The following is an 18,698-nucleotide window of genomic DNA, read 5'->3' as shown; positions in this document are numbered from 1 at the left end:
TGTGGATTCTGAGGAGCCTGTGCAACGGGGCTGAGGAAAGAGGCTAATTCTAATTCAGGCGATGAGGAATCGAGAAGTGGGGCTTGGGGCATGGGAGGCTGGGCGCCCCGCCAGAAGGGCTGGGGAACCGGCGTAGGTTCCAGCGGGGGAGGGAGCCCAGAGGGCAGGGGCTGAACCCCTGTTTGCGGGAGCTGCAGTCCCAGAGGAGGCGCTGAAGCCATCAGTGGTGGTGCGGGGACCCCCTGCAGAGGTGGGAGCCCAGGCCCTGGGGGTTCTGGAGGGGCAACCAGGTTCTGTGCAGGTTGTGGGGGTGGCATGAGGTACGGCAGGGGAAGATTGTCTAAAGGTTCCCATTTGTTACTTGGGGTTCCAGCGGGATTGTTAATTTTCACTGGAAAAAGTTTAGTGTCTGCTCTTTCCCAAATTCTAGCATATTCGTACTCCTCCTTATTCCTTTTTCCTTTTACATAGCTGACCAAAGCATCACAAATCCATCTCTCAAATGTCCCAAAGATGGGCCATATTACATGGTCCCGTACTTCAATTCCTCCCCAAATTTCCACACAATAATGTATCATTTTTTCCTTAGATTTCTTTCTCCGTGCCGGGCACTCCTCCCAATGTTCTAAAATTCACCCCAGCGGGCTCTCAAATGGAATTTCTGGAATCTCCTTCTCTGATCCCTTTGCGGATTTCTCCGCAGATCTTTCCTGGGCTTTACTCTTCCTTTGTCCCATTTTATAGTATCACCGGCTACTAACCCTAAGGGTGATCGGCCCCCCGGTTTTTCCCCTAGTGATGACCTCTCCCCTTTTTCTTTTTCTCCCGGACCCTCTCCTGGTCCTAGGCTGAAAGGTTCACCAGTCCCGGAACTCCTGAGGACGTCCCTTCCCTTTCAGCCTTCCTGTGACCGACCCCCGAACTCCCCGAGTTTCGGGTTTTACATGTGAGGTGCGTCTTTTACCCACGTAACTCTCGCTTCCCCCACGACCGACCACACCCCTCGCGGGGAAGTGGAACTGTGATGTTGGGGTCCCTCTCGCTTTGTGATAAAATCACGTCTCACTCACACGCTCGGTCATACCCACTCAACCACGCGATACTTACCATCCTTTTCTCGCGTGGATTCTTCGTGCACGTAGAGTTTTACGAGTTGTGTCTTCGCTGTGGCTGTGGAAGCCCTGTATCTTGGACTTCCCCGAGTTCCCCGAAAGCTCTGATCTCACCTATCCTCCTTTTAATCGTGGCTTTTTTGGCTTAAGTTCGACTTGTGGTTTGATCGGTTTCACAGGGTTTCCCAGCTCTGCCAGACCACTGAAATCAGCAGGGCGCCTCCTGGCCAGAGACGGGGGTTCGAGGGTCCCAAGATCAGACCATCACGTCGGGGTCACCAGATTGTAATAAATGATCAAGCCCAATTTTGTGAATCAAAATATAGTTTTATTTCGAGACTTAAACTCAGTCTCTAACAGCCACAATTAAAAGGAACAGCGTCGAACCCCGGGTTTCGGCACTGGGTGAACACAGAAATGGACTTTGATCGCTCCGAATCTCCCCTGTTCACAAAGTGTGTCTCGAGCTTCTGGTTTTTATACAGTCTTTCGCTGAGGATGAGGAGTTACTTTACTCCTCGTGTCCCTTCTGCTTCATCAGATATTCATGTCCATGTCTCTAGTCAGTTGAATAGATTTCCTGGGGTGGAACAATGTCTTGATTGCTTTCTCTGGAGTGGTGTTTAGAGATGTAAAACTCAACTGGAGCAGATAAGATACCTATCTGGTGTTGATTGCTGCGTCATTAGCAGGTTCATCTCTGGGGGGGACATGTCTTATCTGGTTACTCCTTCCATTCACTGGGTAAATGAGTGTTCTGATGGTTTCCTAGCAGAAACCCCCCGTTTCTCAATCCTCCGTGTCCCCCTCACATTCCGCTTTTCAAACCCCAAGTACATTTTTATATTTTACAAAGTTTAATTCAGACCGAACGCGAATTAACTTTATATTACATATCACACAGTGTTTATTTGATTAGGGCAATTAAATCAGCAGTTCCCAGAACTAACAACATAGCTGAGGCTATGTCCTTAGAACAGGAGAAACATGAAAGCCCCTCTCATTGGTTAGAGAGGATTAGAGAGGCCTTGCGGAAACATGGGGGGATGGATCCAGAGGGACCAGCCTTTGACACACTGTTGAAGGTACAATTTGTTACAAAGGCCTGGCCTGACATACGGAAAGGGGTACAGAAAGATGAAGAGTGGCAGAACAAGCCTCTAGAAGAACTAGTTAGAAAAACACAGCAGATATATGTAAGGAGGGATGAAGAAAAGGTAAAGGCTAAGGCAAAGATGATGGCAGAGTTTTTGCAGCCACGGAAAAATAAACAACAGGGTCCAAGGGGTCCCCCGGGACAGAGGGGACGAGGTCAGCCACAGGGAAGTGGCAGAGGCATTCATTCCCTCCTTGGCAGGGGAGAGCCGACCCAAACAGCGGTTGGGAAGGAACCAGTGTGCTATCTGCCGGGCAGAAGGGCATTGGAAAAGGGAGTGTCCGCAGAAACAGCTGGACCCTCAGGAGGAGGAAGTCCAGAGGATAATGGAAATGGATTGTTAGGGGTGTCAAGGGCTCCCATTATATCAAGGACCCACCACTCAGGAGCCCTTGATAACTTTTAAGGTGGGTCCAGATCGAGAGGAGGTGTGTTTTCTGGTAGATACAGGGGCCTCTCGATCCACTTTAAATTTTATACCTGGGGGGGGAATTATCAAAAAGATCATTAGTCATTCAAGGAGTGAGTGGAAAGGATGAGTGAGTGTATTTTATTCAACCGCTATTAATAGATGTGGGGGACAGGTTTGAAATACATGAATTCCTGTTTGTTCCTAATTGTGATTGTAATTTACTGGGAAGGGATTTGATGGCTAAAGCGGGAATGCAAATTAGTATTGTAAAAAATGACACAGAGTCCAACACTGTGATATCTTCGTGTAAAATGTCTGCGAAGTCTTATGCTAAAATAAATCCGGAAGTTTGGGCAGCCCCAGGAAAATACAGAAAACTAAACATAGAGCCTCTCCAAATTACTTTGAAACAACCAGGACAAGTGGTGTCTAAAAAGCAATACCCTCTTTCAAGAGAAGGAAAGAAGGGGTTACAGCCTGTCATTGAGTCCCTGCTGAAAGCAGGTCTTTTGGAGCCCTGTATGTCTCCCTATAACACCCCTATCCTGCCAGTTAAGAAACCAGATGGAACCTACAGAATGGTGCAGGATTGAAGAATAATCAATGAAATTGTCAAATCAAGGCATCCCACAGTTCCGGATCCCTATACAATCCTGAATCAGATCCCTTCTTCACACCAGTATTATTCAGTACCGGACTTAAAGGATGCTTTCTGGGGGTGTCCGATTACAGATGATAGTAAACAGTATTTTGCCTTTGAGAAAGAACAAGAAGAAGAAAAAATGTGTTTATTGATGGGTCTTCAAGGGTGATAGAAGGGAAACAATTTGCAGGATACTCTATCGTGAATAAAAAGCAACTAAAAGAAGGGGGGAGGTTACCATCCACCTGGTCAGCTCAGACAGCAGAGCTGTATGCGCTTGTGAGAGCCTGTGAATTATACCGGGACAAGAAAATGAATGTTTTTACTGACTCTAAATATGCATATGGGGTAATACATGCATTTGGGAAACTATAGGAAGAAAGAGGTTTATTAACCTGCAGGGGAAAGAAGTTAGTTCATGAGAATTTAATCTCTCGCCTATTAGAGGTGGTTATTTAACCAACAAGGGTAGCAATATTGCACGTTATGGGACACCAGGCAGAGTGCTCAGAAGAGGCAATAGGAAACCGACTGGCTTATGAAGAAGCTCAAAAAGCTGCACTGTTGCCAGAAATCTCTAAGATCCTCCCCTTGCTCCCAGTAACTGCATCACTGCCAGAGAAACTGTCTTTTTCACCAGAAGAACTTGAGATAATTAAAAAGAGTGGGGAGGAAGAAAAACAGGGTAATTGGTTTACTAGGGATAGTAAGCAGTGGATACCCAAAGCTCTGGTCTTACAGTTATTAAAACAACTCCATGAAGGGAGCCATTGGGGCTCCTGAGGACTGGAAAAAGCCTCCCTCAAAATGTATGCTGCTGTGAGTCTTTTTACCCTAGCAAAGTGAGCTATTGAAGGTTGTTTAATTTGTGCTAAAACCAATAACAGAGTTACAAAGAAACTTGCCAGGGGAGGGAGGCCTTGGGCTATACGTCCCTTCCAGAGATGCCAAGTAGATTTTACTGAAATGCCAAGAGTGGCAAGGTTTAAATACCTTCTAGTAACAGTATGTCAGTTATCAGGGTGGCCAGAAGCATTTCCTGCCATTTCAGCAACTACAGGATCAGTTAATAAAGTATTTTTGGAACAAATAATTCCAGAATATAGGACTGTAGAAGCAATAGACTCAGGTAGGGGATCTCATTTTACAGGAAAAATTCTTCAAGGAGTTATGACTGCTCTAGGGATAAGATGGAATTTCCACACCCCCTGGCATCCCCAGAGATCCAGCCGGGTAGAGAGGATGAATGGAGAAATAAAGAAACACCTTTTGAAGCTAGTAATGGAAACTAAGATGCCATAGGTACGGCTCTTGCCACTAGCTTTAGCAAGGATAAGGGCTAGACCCAGGGGAGATATTCAATTATCTCCCTTTGAACTGATGTTTAGAATTCCTTACCCTTATAATTTCCAGCCTAGTGGGGGGGGGGGGGGGGGGGGGGGGGGGGGGGGGGTGGGTGTGTAGAGATAAGTGATGTATATTTAAAACAATATGTGGCCAGGATACTGTCTCTTGTGAGATCTCTTTGACAGGAAGCTCAGCTGGCACAGACCCTGCCTTTGGACTTTGCTGTTCACAACATCCCACCAGGAAATTAAGCCCTAGTTAAGGAGTAAAAAGAAGCACCACTAGTGGCTAAGTGGTGTGGACCTTTCCAAGTGCTGCTGATCACAGAAACAGCCATCAATACAGCAGAACACAGGTGGACCCACCACACTTGGGTCAAAGTCTCTGAGGCCCCCAAGATTTGGACACCTCAGCTGGAAGAGAAGGATGGGAAGCCGCAACTGACACTCTGAAGGAGTAGACTAGAGCAGTAGCCAGAGCATTGACATCGGGGGAAGCCTCGTGTGCCTACCCACAGAGTGCCTGCTGAAATGGTTTGTGTGGGCATCCCTCCTCTCAGATCTCCAGTCACTGGGGGCCAATCCTCGCTGTCATTGTTTTCTTTATGTTAATCTGTTTCTGTGCCTTTGCTTGCCACAGGTGGTGTAGAGGACAACATGAAAGTGAAAATTAAGTTAGACGATTAGATTACAACATTAGAATGTTTCTCTTAATAATCTTACCTTTATATTGTCAGTTAGGTTAAGGCCAAAAGTGGGAAAATAATTTTTTAACCTTAGGAGAAGAAGTAGCAAAAACCTTTAACCTTAGCAATTGTTAGGTCTGCAGAGGGTCAGGGGGACCTAAAGACTGGCCATTGGTGGCCAGCCCAGTCGAACCCAAATGGTGGGTTAGCACCCTGAGTGAAGTCCATAATGGAACAGGATTTTATGATGAAGAAGGAAGTCCATGGCGGCTTCATTGTTCTAAAAGAGGCATTTATTGTCTAAATAGAACAGGAAGCATATATGTGGGGAAAAATGTTTGTGACTGGACTTTAAGTTTAGATTGTTAGCCCCGCAACTGCCCTCCTTATGGTTGTTCCAGATATCAAGGCAGATAGAATCAAACACATGTTAAGCTCACTAATAGTAGTTGGGTAAGGTGTTCCTTCCATAATTACCAAAAATATTTTGAAGGCTGTAAAGCAGTAGAGAAGGATAAGGTTTTTTTTGACCCTTTATTTTTAAGCTACCCCCAAGATAATTCCACAAGTGGGACACATGTTGTCTGTGACTATCAGTAAAAATGGCAACACTGGAATAGAACTCAGACCCTTTTTAATAAGTTCTGGTTCGGATCCAACAGAACAGATCTGGGATGTAACTGCAAGTAGAAACCTTATGTGAGAGCTTAGAAATGCAATATTCCAACATCAGTACTAGATTATTTATTAGCAGAAGAAAGAGGAGTGTGTGGCAAATTAAATGACTCAAACTGCTGTTTGCAAAGAGATGACAATAGAAGACTAGTAAAACAAATAACAAAAGGAATAAAAAAAGTTAGCTCATGTGCTAGTCCAAACATAAAAAAGATAGAATGGGACGTGTTTTCATAGTTACCCAGTGAACTATGAGTTAAACAAATGTTTTTCTTTCCTCTTATGTGTTGTCGCAACTCTTATCTTTTTACCATGCATGATCCCTTGCTTAGTACAACTTATTCAACATTTTATCAAAGGGATGCGGGTAGTAGCCATGCCTACTGATCCAGAGATGGCTACAAAAGGAGAGAAATTGATGTCACGGCAAATAATTGCAAAACCAAAAAAGACCCAAGACCAGAAAATTAAGTCAATGATAACTAAAGTTTGTAAAGACAATTATTAAAAATAAAAGAGGAGGGATTGAGAGGAATGACAAGATTTGTCTTTACAAACAAGCCCTGGGTCTGCTGGTAGATAAAACTAGCACTGAGAGATAAGAGAAACAATGGGAAGGGTTCTATTGATTGATGAATGGAAAAGAAGGTACTTGCCTTTACAAACCAACCATAGGTTTGTTTGTAAATGAAATTGAATATTGAAAGATGAAAGCAACAATGGGGAAAACCCATAAATCCCATAAGAATTAAAAATTAGGGGGGTTATACATTAAAAGGGGAATCTGAGGTCTTAGGCATTTTGGGAAGTCTGTACCTCTCAAGTACCTCAACCAATGGGGAAAGAGAGAGAGAAATGCAGCTGGGAAATTAGGATAAAAAGGAGGCTGCATCCTCTGAAAAACAGAGAGACCCCAGGGGAAATGCCCCATGGCCTCTCCCTTTATTTGAATAAAGTAAAAGGACTCCTCTGTCTCCTTTTTGGACATAAACCTCTGGTGTTCGTGGATTAATTTTCCTAACAATGGGGTGGTGCAGACTGTAGATTTATAACTGTAGGTTGCTTGTTAAACCTCTATATGCCCTGATCATGGAAGAGAACAGAGATCTTCAGTGGACAAAGGAAGCAAGGCAAGCCTTTAACCAACTAAAGAAAGCCCTTATGTCAGCTCCAGCCCTGGGACTTCCAGACGTGAATAAACCATTTTTTCCTGTTTTCCCACAAGAAGCAGGGGATTGCCTTGGGAATATTAGCACAGAACTTAGGCCCGTACCAGAGGGCAGTGGCCTATCTTTCCAAACAACTGGACACAGCAGCTAAAGGATGGCCAGGATGCCTCAGAACAGTTGCAGCAGTAGCAATAAACATCCAAGAAGCACGCAAATTCACCCTAGGCCAGAAGATGACTGTGCTAGTATCTCACATGGTGTCTGCAGTCCTTGAGGCAAAAGGGAGACATTGGCTCTCCCCACAGAGATTTCTGAACAAGATGATGTTGAAATTGTGGTAACTAACATTGTGAACCCAGCTTCCTTCCTCAGCAGGAGCATGGGAGAACCAGTGATCCATGACTGCCTGGAGACCATTGAAGCCACCTACTCCAGCCGCCAGGATCTGAAGGACACCCTGCTTGAGGATGCTGACACCTGGTTTACTGATGGAAGTAGCTATGTCGTCAGTGGAAGAAGACATGCTGGGTATGCAGTTACCACAAGCAAAGAGGTAATAGAGTCTGGACCATTACCAACTAATACATCTGTGCAGAAGGATGAAATTATTATCTTAATCCGAGCCCTAGAGCTGACAAAATGAAAAGAGATCAACATCTACACGGACTCAAGGTATGCATTCGGAGTGGTTCATGCTCACGGAGCCATCTGGAAGGAAAGAGGACTGCTGAATTCACAAGGCAAGAGTATTAAACATGCACAGGAGATACTGAGGCTATTAGATGCCATACAACTACTTGAGAGAGTAGCCATAATGCACGTAAAGGCACACCAAAAAGTGAGCTCTGAATTGGAAGAAGGGAATATGCTGGTGGCCAGAGAGGCAAAAGACGCAGCAAAAGGTGAGGTACCCGATAAGGCTGTTGGGGCAGCATTGATTCCAGATGGAAAAGTTTCTATTGAAGGTAAGCCAGTGTACAATAAGAAAGATAAGAAACTTATCAAGGTAGAAAAGGCAAGTTATAACCAGGAGGGATGGGCTGTAACAGAAGAAGGGAAACTTGTAGTACCCTCCTATTTGTTGTGGTCATTAGTACAGAGGGAACATGAGAAAACACACTGGGGAATAGATGCCCTGTATAACCATTTGAAAGAAAGAATCATGGCCAGGAAATTGCAGGGCACAGTGATACAAGTAACTCGTCAGTGTAGCCTTTGCCTCCAAACTAACCCTAAAAATACCCCAAAGCCTAAAGTGGGACAAATTGGGAAAGGTTGTGGACCTGGGCAACAATGGCAAATTGATTTTACAGAACTGCCCAGGAAGGGAGGGTATCGTTACCTATTGATGTTAACTGATACCTTTTCAGGATGGCCAGAAGCCTTTCCTGCCAGGACAGCTAAGGCCTGAGAGGTGACCAAAGCGCTCTTGCAAGAAATAATACCACGATTTGGAGTTCCAGCCACCATATCCTCAGATAGGGGACCACACTTTATTTCGAAAATTGTGCAGCAAATAAGTCACCACCTGGGAATAGACTGGGAATTGCACACCCCATACCACCCTCAATCTAGTGGCCAGATGGAAAAGATGAACCATTTGATTAAACAACAAATTGTGAGATTGGGGCAAGAAGCAAATTTGCCCCGGCCCCAGGCTCTCCCATCAGCCTTATTGGGAATTTGGACAAAACCAAGGACAAAAGAGAAACTAAGCTCTTTTGAAATATTGTATGGAAGGCCGTATGCAGTTCAAGGGGGAACTGTGGTGGTGTAAGAGTTGTTTTATTAAGTTATTAAGTTATTTTTGTAAGATTTTTAAGTTATTTTTATAATGGTTCAGTCCACTGTATACCCCTGTGTTCTGTATTGGTTTTCCCCTTATGAGTTAGGTTATTTAGTCCACTGTATAACCAGACGTTTTCTGTCATTCATTCCTTCCCTGCACCTGTCACTGTCAACCCCCCTCTCTCCTCGTGGTCGCCCTGTCTGTCACTTCGAGACCCTTCCCTGGATTCTGGAAAGATCCAGGAGAGGTGTCGAGTGATAGGCTGGTGCCCGGGGAATCCCCTCCTACCCTCCTGTGATTTGTTAATGGTTCAAAGGTTGACACCCCTGTTACCACCCCCGTGTTCCCTGATTGGCTGACCCGTTGTCAGCCCTCCCCCGTTTATAAGTGGCTGTCAAGCTTTGATCTGGGCTCTTCTGGGAAGCAGGTAGTGGGGTGCAGAGCTCCGTGCTCCCCCCCCTTCAATAAACCCTCGTTAATACCCTGCTCAGAGGAGTCTGCCTTTCATTAGCTGCCGTGGTTGCTTGTTTCATCTTCGTGCCCGTCGCTGGTGGTGGGATCCAAGTTCCCACAGGGAGGAGGCGGCTCGCTCTGCCTGCCACCCCGACCTTACCACGCTGCCGCAGTGAGACACACTGAGCTAGCCTGTGGCTGCGCTGGTCAGCGCGATTCGGACACTGCTACAGGGAACAGCATCCATTCAAGTAGGGGAAGAAACCCTACATGGATATATGGTGGCCCTAAATAAACAACTTAGAGAAATTGAGAAATATGTGGCTGGAACTCAAAACAGAGAACTAGATGGGCCAGTACATGATGTACAACCTGGGGATTAGGTGTATGTTAAGTCTTTTGCAGAAAAAACCTTAGAATCACAGTAGAAAGGACCATTCCAGGTGCTCCTCACTACCTTCACTGCAATCAAGATCAAAGAACAGAAGGCCTGGATCCATCACTCCCGAGTGAAGAAAGCCCCAGAGGGAATTTGGAAAGCCACACCAGGCGATAATGAACTGAAGCTGAATCTCACTCAGAACAACAAATAAATGGACTAGGAGTTATTATGGACATTATGTGGAAAGTTGTAACTATTGTAGTAAATGCATCCAGGCAAACAGACAACTTCACTTGTGTGTATAGGACTAGGTTGTGTCTGTCTTAGGACAGCATGCCCCATTATAAAGATAGACTGTTGGAGTCCAGGGCATTCCTTTGGTTGCCCTGGAGGGTCAGGGACCTGGGCAGGGGGGTCTGGGACCCCAGCCCAGAGCCCAGAGCTCAGAGAGACACTGGATTTGATTTCAGTCCATGGGAGAGGCTTCTTGCACTGCAGGAAGCATTGCAGGCCACAAGAGTGTAAAAATAGTAGTTTAGTATATCACAGGGTGAAAAAACAGTGAGTTTGGGATTCTTGGCATTGAAGTGAATGGGGCAAGATGGAGAATTTAGGGCGTTGTCCCTTTCTTCTTCCTTCTTGTTCCCTCACTCCATTTCTGCAGTGACGTTGGCACAAAGTAGTTAGTGAGGATTGGGTCAGAGTAAAGATGACCTTTTTAGTAATAGTGATAGACATTGGTAATAAATAGTAAATAAAGAATACGTAGCAATTAGTATAAAAGATAAGGACAGCCCAGAGACAGGGGGAGTCACCAGATGTCCGAGCCGCGGCAAACATCTTTTGGACACTGAGAAAATTGTAAGATAAGAACTAATAAACGAAGCATGTAACCTTGAAGACTCCGTCTTTTCCTGCGTTTGGCACAGAGCTTTGCAGAGGGCCAGAACTCTAAAACCACCTGAGAGCCGGGGAATTTAAGCTCCTAAAAAGGAGCCCCCGACAACTGCCGTCCCTGGGATGGGCAGAAACAACTGGCACCCCAGATGGGACAGAAACAATAGACAACCAAATCGTGAATGAGACTCAATTCAATTTGTGTGTTTGCAATTTTGTTAGAATTAAGGGATGTGATTTTTCCTATCGAGTACCCGTAATATCACATCAATATATAAAGGCCAACCTAGCCACTGTGCAGAAGATACTGCCTGTGCCCATAGGAATGAATTTGACTTTAGTTGCTCAATTGTTGAAACATCACAAATTGAGAGAAATCTTAAAAGAAATTAGAGATGGAAGGAAAAAGACATTAATTGTGATACACCATGACACAGAGACCATCAAAGGGGTTTTTAAAAGGCTTGAGGAACATTTGTCTCATCATTGGTGGGATGTGCCTTTTAGGTGGTCACCGACAGCAACCGGTATACTGACTGCCTTAATCTACCCTATAGTTGTGTCGCTTATTTTGGTCAGCATAAGTTTAGTGTTATCTGTTGTAATACTTGTTTAGTATTGGAGGATGCTACAACTAGTGGCAGCTTTAACATAGAAGGTGAAAGAAAGAAAAACAAAACAAAAACAAAATCACGGGGAACAGCCAGAGTCAAACACCTTCTTCACAGAAGTAATGGTGAATGCTCAGTTTATTGAGGGTACACCGGGTTCTTTTATACATATATCATTCTTGTGCACAAGCTGTTCACACGGCATTTTACTACTCGCTATTTGCTAGTGTTATCTGCATAAGCATTCTTTTGCAGTTACTTGTTTTCAATTTTGTTGAGGGAAAAAGCTGGTTCTCAGGCTCAGTGTCTTGGTTCTCAGGCTCAACGTCCCTGACAGTGCTAAAACAACAGAACTTTCCCAGCACTGTCAATCCTCTCTGTGTCTATCTCCAAAAATCCTGCTTACAATTCCCCTTTTTTCTTTTGCACAAGCTAAGCATTAGATATTACCTTACGCAACATATTCTTAATATATGACATTACACAATTTAGTACTAATAATTTTACCACTATAAGTAATAATATAACAAACACTTGCTTAATAACAAACTTCAGCTATCTTGTAATCCTAAGGCTACTTAACTAATCTCTAAATACATTATCACTTTCTTTTACATCATGTAATTTGTTCTTCGTTAATTGCAATTTTTGCGAATTGATCCAGAATGGTCAGACAGGTTCATTCAACACATTCCTTCAAACTCTTCACACCTTTGGTTACGTACTAAAAGCAAGGATCTATCGCAGCACGGTTTTGCAAAACAGCATGATTAACACTGGTAACATCTGCTGATAGCTCATCCAAAATTTGACTAGTTAAATTCAATTCTGATTTGGTCCAGCATACCATCTGCTTTAATGTGGTCATTGCTCTGGCGGCTGTTGCTCCTGGTATAAACATGGATATTAACACTGTCCTAGCTTGGGACTAGAATTTAGGATTTTTTATGTCTATACAATGAGCTAATTGAGGGGATCCTACAACACTTGTTGACACAATGAGCAGAAGGCACGCAACACGTGAGAGTGTTTTACCATGCGGGCTTGCCTTATCCTTTTTAATGGCCCACACTGTCTGCACAAATCTCCAATCTGCTACTCCACCAAGATCTTCAGGAACAGGGTTAGGTATTCCCAACACTACCTGTGCTGCTTGATGAAAAGCACCAAGGGTACCACTATAGCAATGGTCACACAAACCACCCTCACGCCAAAGCTTTGGTGTCTCTCTCTCAAATTGTGCACCACAAACTCTGCAGCTCACTTCTATAACTATTACTCCATGACACTGAGGACATTCTTTTTCCTGCCACTCATGCAAGTCCTGGGAAAGTTCCAATGATCCCAAGGGGCCTTGGTGACCAAGGATGCAGGCTACAACCCAGCCTGGATCAGGAGGACATTGTTCGACAGAGGTCTCAGCTACCAGCTGTCTCAGCAAGGACTTGACGGTCCATGCTCTTCTTCTTTCTTTTCTTTCTCTGCTGGCCGAGTCCATTGTGGTCCATATGCTGTGGAGACACAAGAGTATCCCTGTCCAGTAAAAAGGAGTGAACTAGGACCTTCCCATTGACCAGTTTTTGGATCCTTATATCTAACAAATATTTCTGATTGTTGCAGCTTATTGTGTTTACTATAATGCAACATAGTAGGGGGTAATTCAGCATTCCCAGCTAAACTTAAAAAGTTCAAAGTAAACAGTGCTTTACACAACCGATTGTGCAGATCTCTGTCATCTACATCTTTCTGTTTGTCTAATAGTTCCTTTAGGGTTTGATTAGCTCTTTCTACTATAGCTTGGCCTGTAGAGCTATGAGGGATCCCAGTTACATGTTTGACTCCCCAGCATTGTAAAAATCTATTCATACGCTGGCATACATATGCTAGTCCATTGTCTGTCTTTATAGTCTGGGGAACCCCCAAAATGGCAAAACATGCTAACAAGTGCTGAATAACATGTATTGCTCATTCCCCTGTTTGTGCTGTTGCCCATATCATGTGAGAAAAGGTATCTACAGTAACGTGGACATATTTTTGACGACCAAATTCTGGTACATGCGTAACATCCATTTGCCATAGCTCACAAGCAACTAGGCCTCGTTGATTTACTCCCAGTCCTAAACTATCACTGTGTCTGCTACACTGATCACATGATTTTACAATGCCCTGGGCATCTGTCCAACTTAATTGAAACTGTCTCTTCAACATTTTCGCGGACTGGTGAAACATGCTGTGACTCTGCCGAGCCATTTCAAACGAGTCCACAGGAGCAGTAGAACTTAGCACGACCAGTCGGTCTGCTCTGTCATTGCCTTCCCCCAGTCCTAACGTAGTTTGATGGCTTCTGACATGCATAATACAACACGGCGCTGTTCGAATCTTTATGGTTCATTGGAGCTGAATAAACAGTCTTCCCAAAATTTAGGGCATACACAGCAGCATCTTCAATGCGTTGTACCACTCCTACTACATATAGTGAGTCAGAGACAATATTTAAGTCTTCATCTCTCCACTGCCCGAGGGCCCATATTACTGCTTGTAGTTCTAATGTTTGTAATGAATCTTCTGCCGTTCCTTGTATCTTATGATGGTGCCAGCTAGAATCTTTCTGCCATACACAGACAGCTAGCCGTGTTTTCCGGCCTGCATCTGTAAACAGTCTGCTCTTCTGGTAATGGTTGGGACTGCATATTTGGCCTTGGCTGCCATTCCTGTTGGTCCAAGAAGCGTAAAGCTGGATGGCTCATCTTTTCAGCCCGAATTTGACCAGGAAAGCCTAATAATGCAAGCTGCAGTTCTGACGAGTTGGCTAGTAACCACTCTAGTGCATCCGATCTCAATGGCATCGTGATTGTTGCTGGTTCTTTTCCAGAAACTTCTTTACATCGCTGCCTGCCTTTTCGAAGTAGCTTAGCCACAATCTCCGTTCTTTGCCAGACACTCCGAGGAGCAGTTTGAGGTGGAAAGAGCCATTCTAAGATTTTTCAAGCCATTTTTTCAGTCTTCGTCAGGCACACCAGCTGTTGATTTTCCTGCATCAGTTCCTGTCCCTGTTCATGCTCCAGTTTTCCCCCTTTTTCTTTTTGCCATGTCAGTACTTGGAGCAGGAGTGCAAATGGGGCCTTCATAAGATTGCCAATGTACAGGGACACCAGGATATTGGGGAATGCACAATCAGCAGCTGCATTAGCAACTTTGTGTAGCACAGTCTGTAAGTGACGAGAAAGAGCTGGAGTCCAATTTATGGGAAGGGCTGGATTGGTACCTCTCAAGAGGGCGGTAAATGGTGCTAGGTCCTCATTTGTTAATCCAACAATTGGACACAACCATTGTAATTCTCCTGTCAACTGTTGGACATCAGATAGTGTTTGGATTGCAGTTTTAATAGTTGGGTTTTGTGGTTCGACCGTGGCTGCAGTTATCATCCACCCCAAATACTTCCAAGGAGCTGAGCGTTGAACTTTTTCTGGGGCAACAACCAGGCCCTTTGTAGACAATCTAGCTGTGATGTCAGACAACATGCTGTCTGTAATCGGTGAAGCTTGGCAAAATAAGATGTCATCCATATAATGATAAATGGTTGTCTCAGAAAACTGCTTTCAGATTGGCTGCAGAGCCCAGGCAACATAAAGCTGACACATGGTGGGGCTGTTGCACATTCCCTGCAGAAGGACCACCCACTCAAATCATTGGGCGGGCTCAGCCTTATTGATAGAAGGCAAAGTAAAAGCAAATCGCACAGTGTCTTGTGGTTGTAATGGAATAGTGAAAAAACAGTCTTTTAAATCGATGATGGCGAGATGCCATCCATCTGGGAGCATGGTGGCGAGCGGCATACCAGGTTGCAGCACTCCCATTGGCCGCGTCTGGTCATTTACCTTTCGTAGATCATGCAGTAATTGCCATTTTCCAGACTTTTTTGGGATAACAAAGATAGGGGTATTCCACGGACTGATGGACGGCTTAATGTGCCCAGCTTGAAGTTGTTCTTGTACTAATTCACGTGCGATGTGGAGCCTCTCTTGGGTGAGTGGCCATTGCTCCACCCAAACAGGGTCATCTGTTTTCCAGCAGATTGCAGGGGTGGGAGGCTCCTGGGCAATGGCCACTACTGAAAATTCGCTCCTGGAATGACTACTGTAGCTCCTAGCTGGCTTAGGGCATCCCGCCTTAGCAATCCTCCAAGATCACCTGGAAGAGCCATTACGTATGGTCGCAACGTTACTTTCTGTCCCACAGGCAGTTGAAGGGTAACGGGATGTTGGCTTTGCAATGGTTGTTGGCCACCTCCTACTCCTTGAACTGCATCGATGGATTGTACAAGAGGCCAGGATCGGGGCCACGCCTTTTTATCAAGAATGGTGACATCCGCCCCGGTATCAGTCATAACTCTGCTCAAGGTATGTTCCCAGGTGCCCCAAGATAACTTTAAGGTAATCAGTGGATGATTTTTCATTTGTTGGACCAGGTTGACTAAGACCTCACCAGTGGACCCAAAACCTTGGGACCCTCTTTGTGGGGCAGATCGAAAAACATCTGATTCCACAGCTTCCTTTGTGTACAATACTAACTGAGCAATGTGTGTGCCCTTTTTAATAGTCATTGGAGGATGTAAAGCGTAGGCTACTACTTGAATTTCTCCTGTGTAATCTGTGTCAATTACTCCAGGTAAAACAATCAGTCTGGCCAAGCCAGTAGAGGATCTGCCTAGTAGCAATGCTCCTAGTGCACTGTTCTTATCATATATTGGACCAGTAACTCCAGTGGGGATGCACTGCACTCGAGAATCGATCAAAGTTACATCTACTGCTGCTGCCAAATTGATCCCCAGGCTTCCTCTTGTGGCTGGTGGTGGGAGTTGCTTGATAGTGTTGGGCCGGCCATTTGTGTCCCAGCGCAGGGACCCGATGAGCTGTTCTGGCCGTTTTTTGTCTTTCGGCAGACATTTGTGGCATGGGTGTCTTGTTGGCAGATGTCACACCACACGGTGGCTGTGCATGTTTTCCGAAGGTGTCCTTGAGCTCCGCACCTAAAACAACTTGTAGAAATGCTATTTTCGCCTTTTTTTCTGAAGGGAAGTTGTTGTTTCCCTAACTTCTGTACTGCAGCGGTGATAACATTTGTAGTAGGTTTTATTGCAGCAGCTACTGCCTTGGCGATGGCTCATCCTTGTTGACCTTGCTCAGCTCACAGTGACAACTCAATCATGTCAGCTACTTCGGCTCCTTGGGGAAGTGTGGCTAATATGGATTTAGTCTTGGGATTGGCATTTTCAAAGGCTAACATTTTAAACATTCCTTGTTTAGAGGCTTCATCCATTCTGGGGTGGTTGGTAAGAGCTTGTGATAGCTGGTCTATAAAGGATGTAAAATTCTCAGTTAGGCCTTGTCGTACAGCGGTGAAGGATGGTGACGGTGAGGAATCTGGCACTGCATAATATGCTTGCCGAGCAGTTGATGCTACAAGTTGAAACAGAAGCAAAGGGTATTGTAATTGCAGATTTACGTTGGCAAATCTCCCATCTCCAGTAACCATGTCAGCTGTCAGTCCAAATAGAATATCATTTTGCTCTCTGGGGCGATTCGCTTCCACCTTAGCCAGTCGCACCCATTCCCGCTGCCAAACCAGGTTTTGCGATGGAGATAACAGCAGTTTGGCAATATTTGTGCAATCTAGCGGAGAATTGATGTCTGCAGTATGAATCCAATCTAACATTCCTCGAGCAGTTTCAGATTTCAAGCCATGCTCTGTGGTGGTGTGAGAATTGTTTTATTAAGTTATTAAGTTATTTTTGTAAGATTTTTAAGTTCTTTTTATAATGGTTTAGTTCACTGTATACCCCTGTGTTCTGCATTGGTTTTCCCTTCTGCATTGGTTGTTTTGTCTATTGTAAAACCAGACGTTTTCTGTCATTCATCCCTTCCCTGCACCTGTTGCTGTCAACCCCCCCCCCTTCTCTCCTCGTGGTCACCTGTCTGTCACTCAGAGACCCTTCCCTGGCTTCTAGAATCCTCTGGGAAGGGTGCTGAGTGATAGGCTGGGGCCCGGGAGACCCCCTCCCATCATTTTGTGGTTGGTCCCCAGTTCCATGGTTCACACCCCCGGTTAACCCCCCGATTCCTGTGACTGGCTGACCGGTTGTCGCCACCCCCGTTTCCACCCACCCTTAAAAACTGCCGCACGCCTGGCCTCAGGGTCTCTCCTGGGCGGCAGGTGCAGCGTGCAGAGCCCCGCGCTCCCTCTGCCTCAATAAACCTACGTTGCATCCTGCTCGAGAGAGTCCGCCTTTCATTAGCTGCCGAGGTCGCTTACGTCATCAACGTGCCCGTCGCTGAGGGTGGGATCCAAGATCCCACAGAGAGGAAGCGGCGCGCTTCGTTCGCTGCTCCGATCATACCACGTTGCCACAGTGAAACTGAGCTAGCCTGTGGACGCGCGGGTCAGCGCGAATTGGACACTGTGACAATGCTCTTTTACTGTATTTTTTTGCCTGTTGTAAGATTTTCCATTCATGCTGCTCATACACAGGATTGCCATCTCTGAACACGACAGGACATACTACAGGACATGCCATGTGTCCTGCGGGTTCCCACTGTCCTTCTAGTATAGCATCACCTATAATTCCGGACCATCGAGCCACAGGTGGAGCAGGTGAAGGCGTTGCAAGGGGGCTGCTTTCTGCAGTTTGTTGCAGCAATCGTTGCATTGGAGTTAACTGGGAGCTGAAAGATGTTGTCTCGTCCTGATTTTTAGCATTTATTGTAGATAGTTCTTGGGCTTTTTCTAGCAGCAGTTCAGTTGCGGCATGCGCCCTCTCATCCAGGCGCTGCATCACCGTCTGAATTTGCTCGGTCAGTTCTTTTAAACCAATCGTGGGTTCTGCCGGGGGTTTTGCCGGGGAGAAGCACTGCTCCATCATCAGGGCTCTCCTCTAATTTGTCCGGCAGCGGAACATTGTCGGGGGAAGGAGGTCTACAGCAGAGACCACTCGTTGCCATTTCCTGGTCGCCTCGTATCTCTTCGTGCACATCTGGAAAAGGGGGGGCACTAGGCACAGGCGTGGCGGAGGCAGCGGGGTCGAGCGGCGCCGGCGGCAGCGGAGCGAGAGCAGTTCCGGTGGCTTTTTGAAGCATCTCAGCCACCGTACCACACTGGGTTGCTGACAAGCCCTTGATCAGAGGGCGGGCTTTGTTCCTGAGAAAACTCCAAAACGGAAACAATTTTTTTGGGCTGATGGGGAATGCGGAGGTGGCGGCGGGGGGGGGCGGCAGCGCTTCACTTCTTGAGGTAAGAGCCTGAACAGCGGCCGCAGCGATCTTTGCCTCAGCTTGCATGTCTCTCAGAGTGTTAGTTACAACACGCCATGT

Source organism: Hirundo rustica, chromosome W, assembly GCF_015227805.2.
Source record: "Hirundo rustica isolate bHirRus1 chromosome W, bHirRus1.pri.v3, whole genome shotgun sequence".
In the NCBI taxonomy this organism is placed as follows: Eukaryota; Metazoa; Chordata; class Aves; order Passeriformes; family Hirundinidae; genus Hirundo; species Hirundo rustica.
This window is presented reverse-complemented; position numbering follows the sequence as displayed.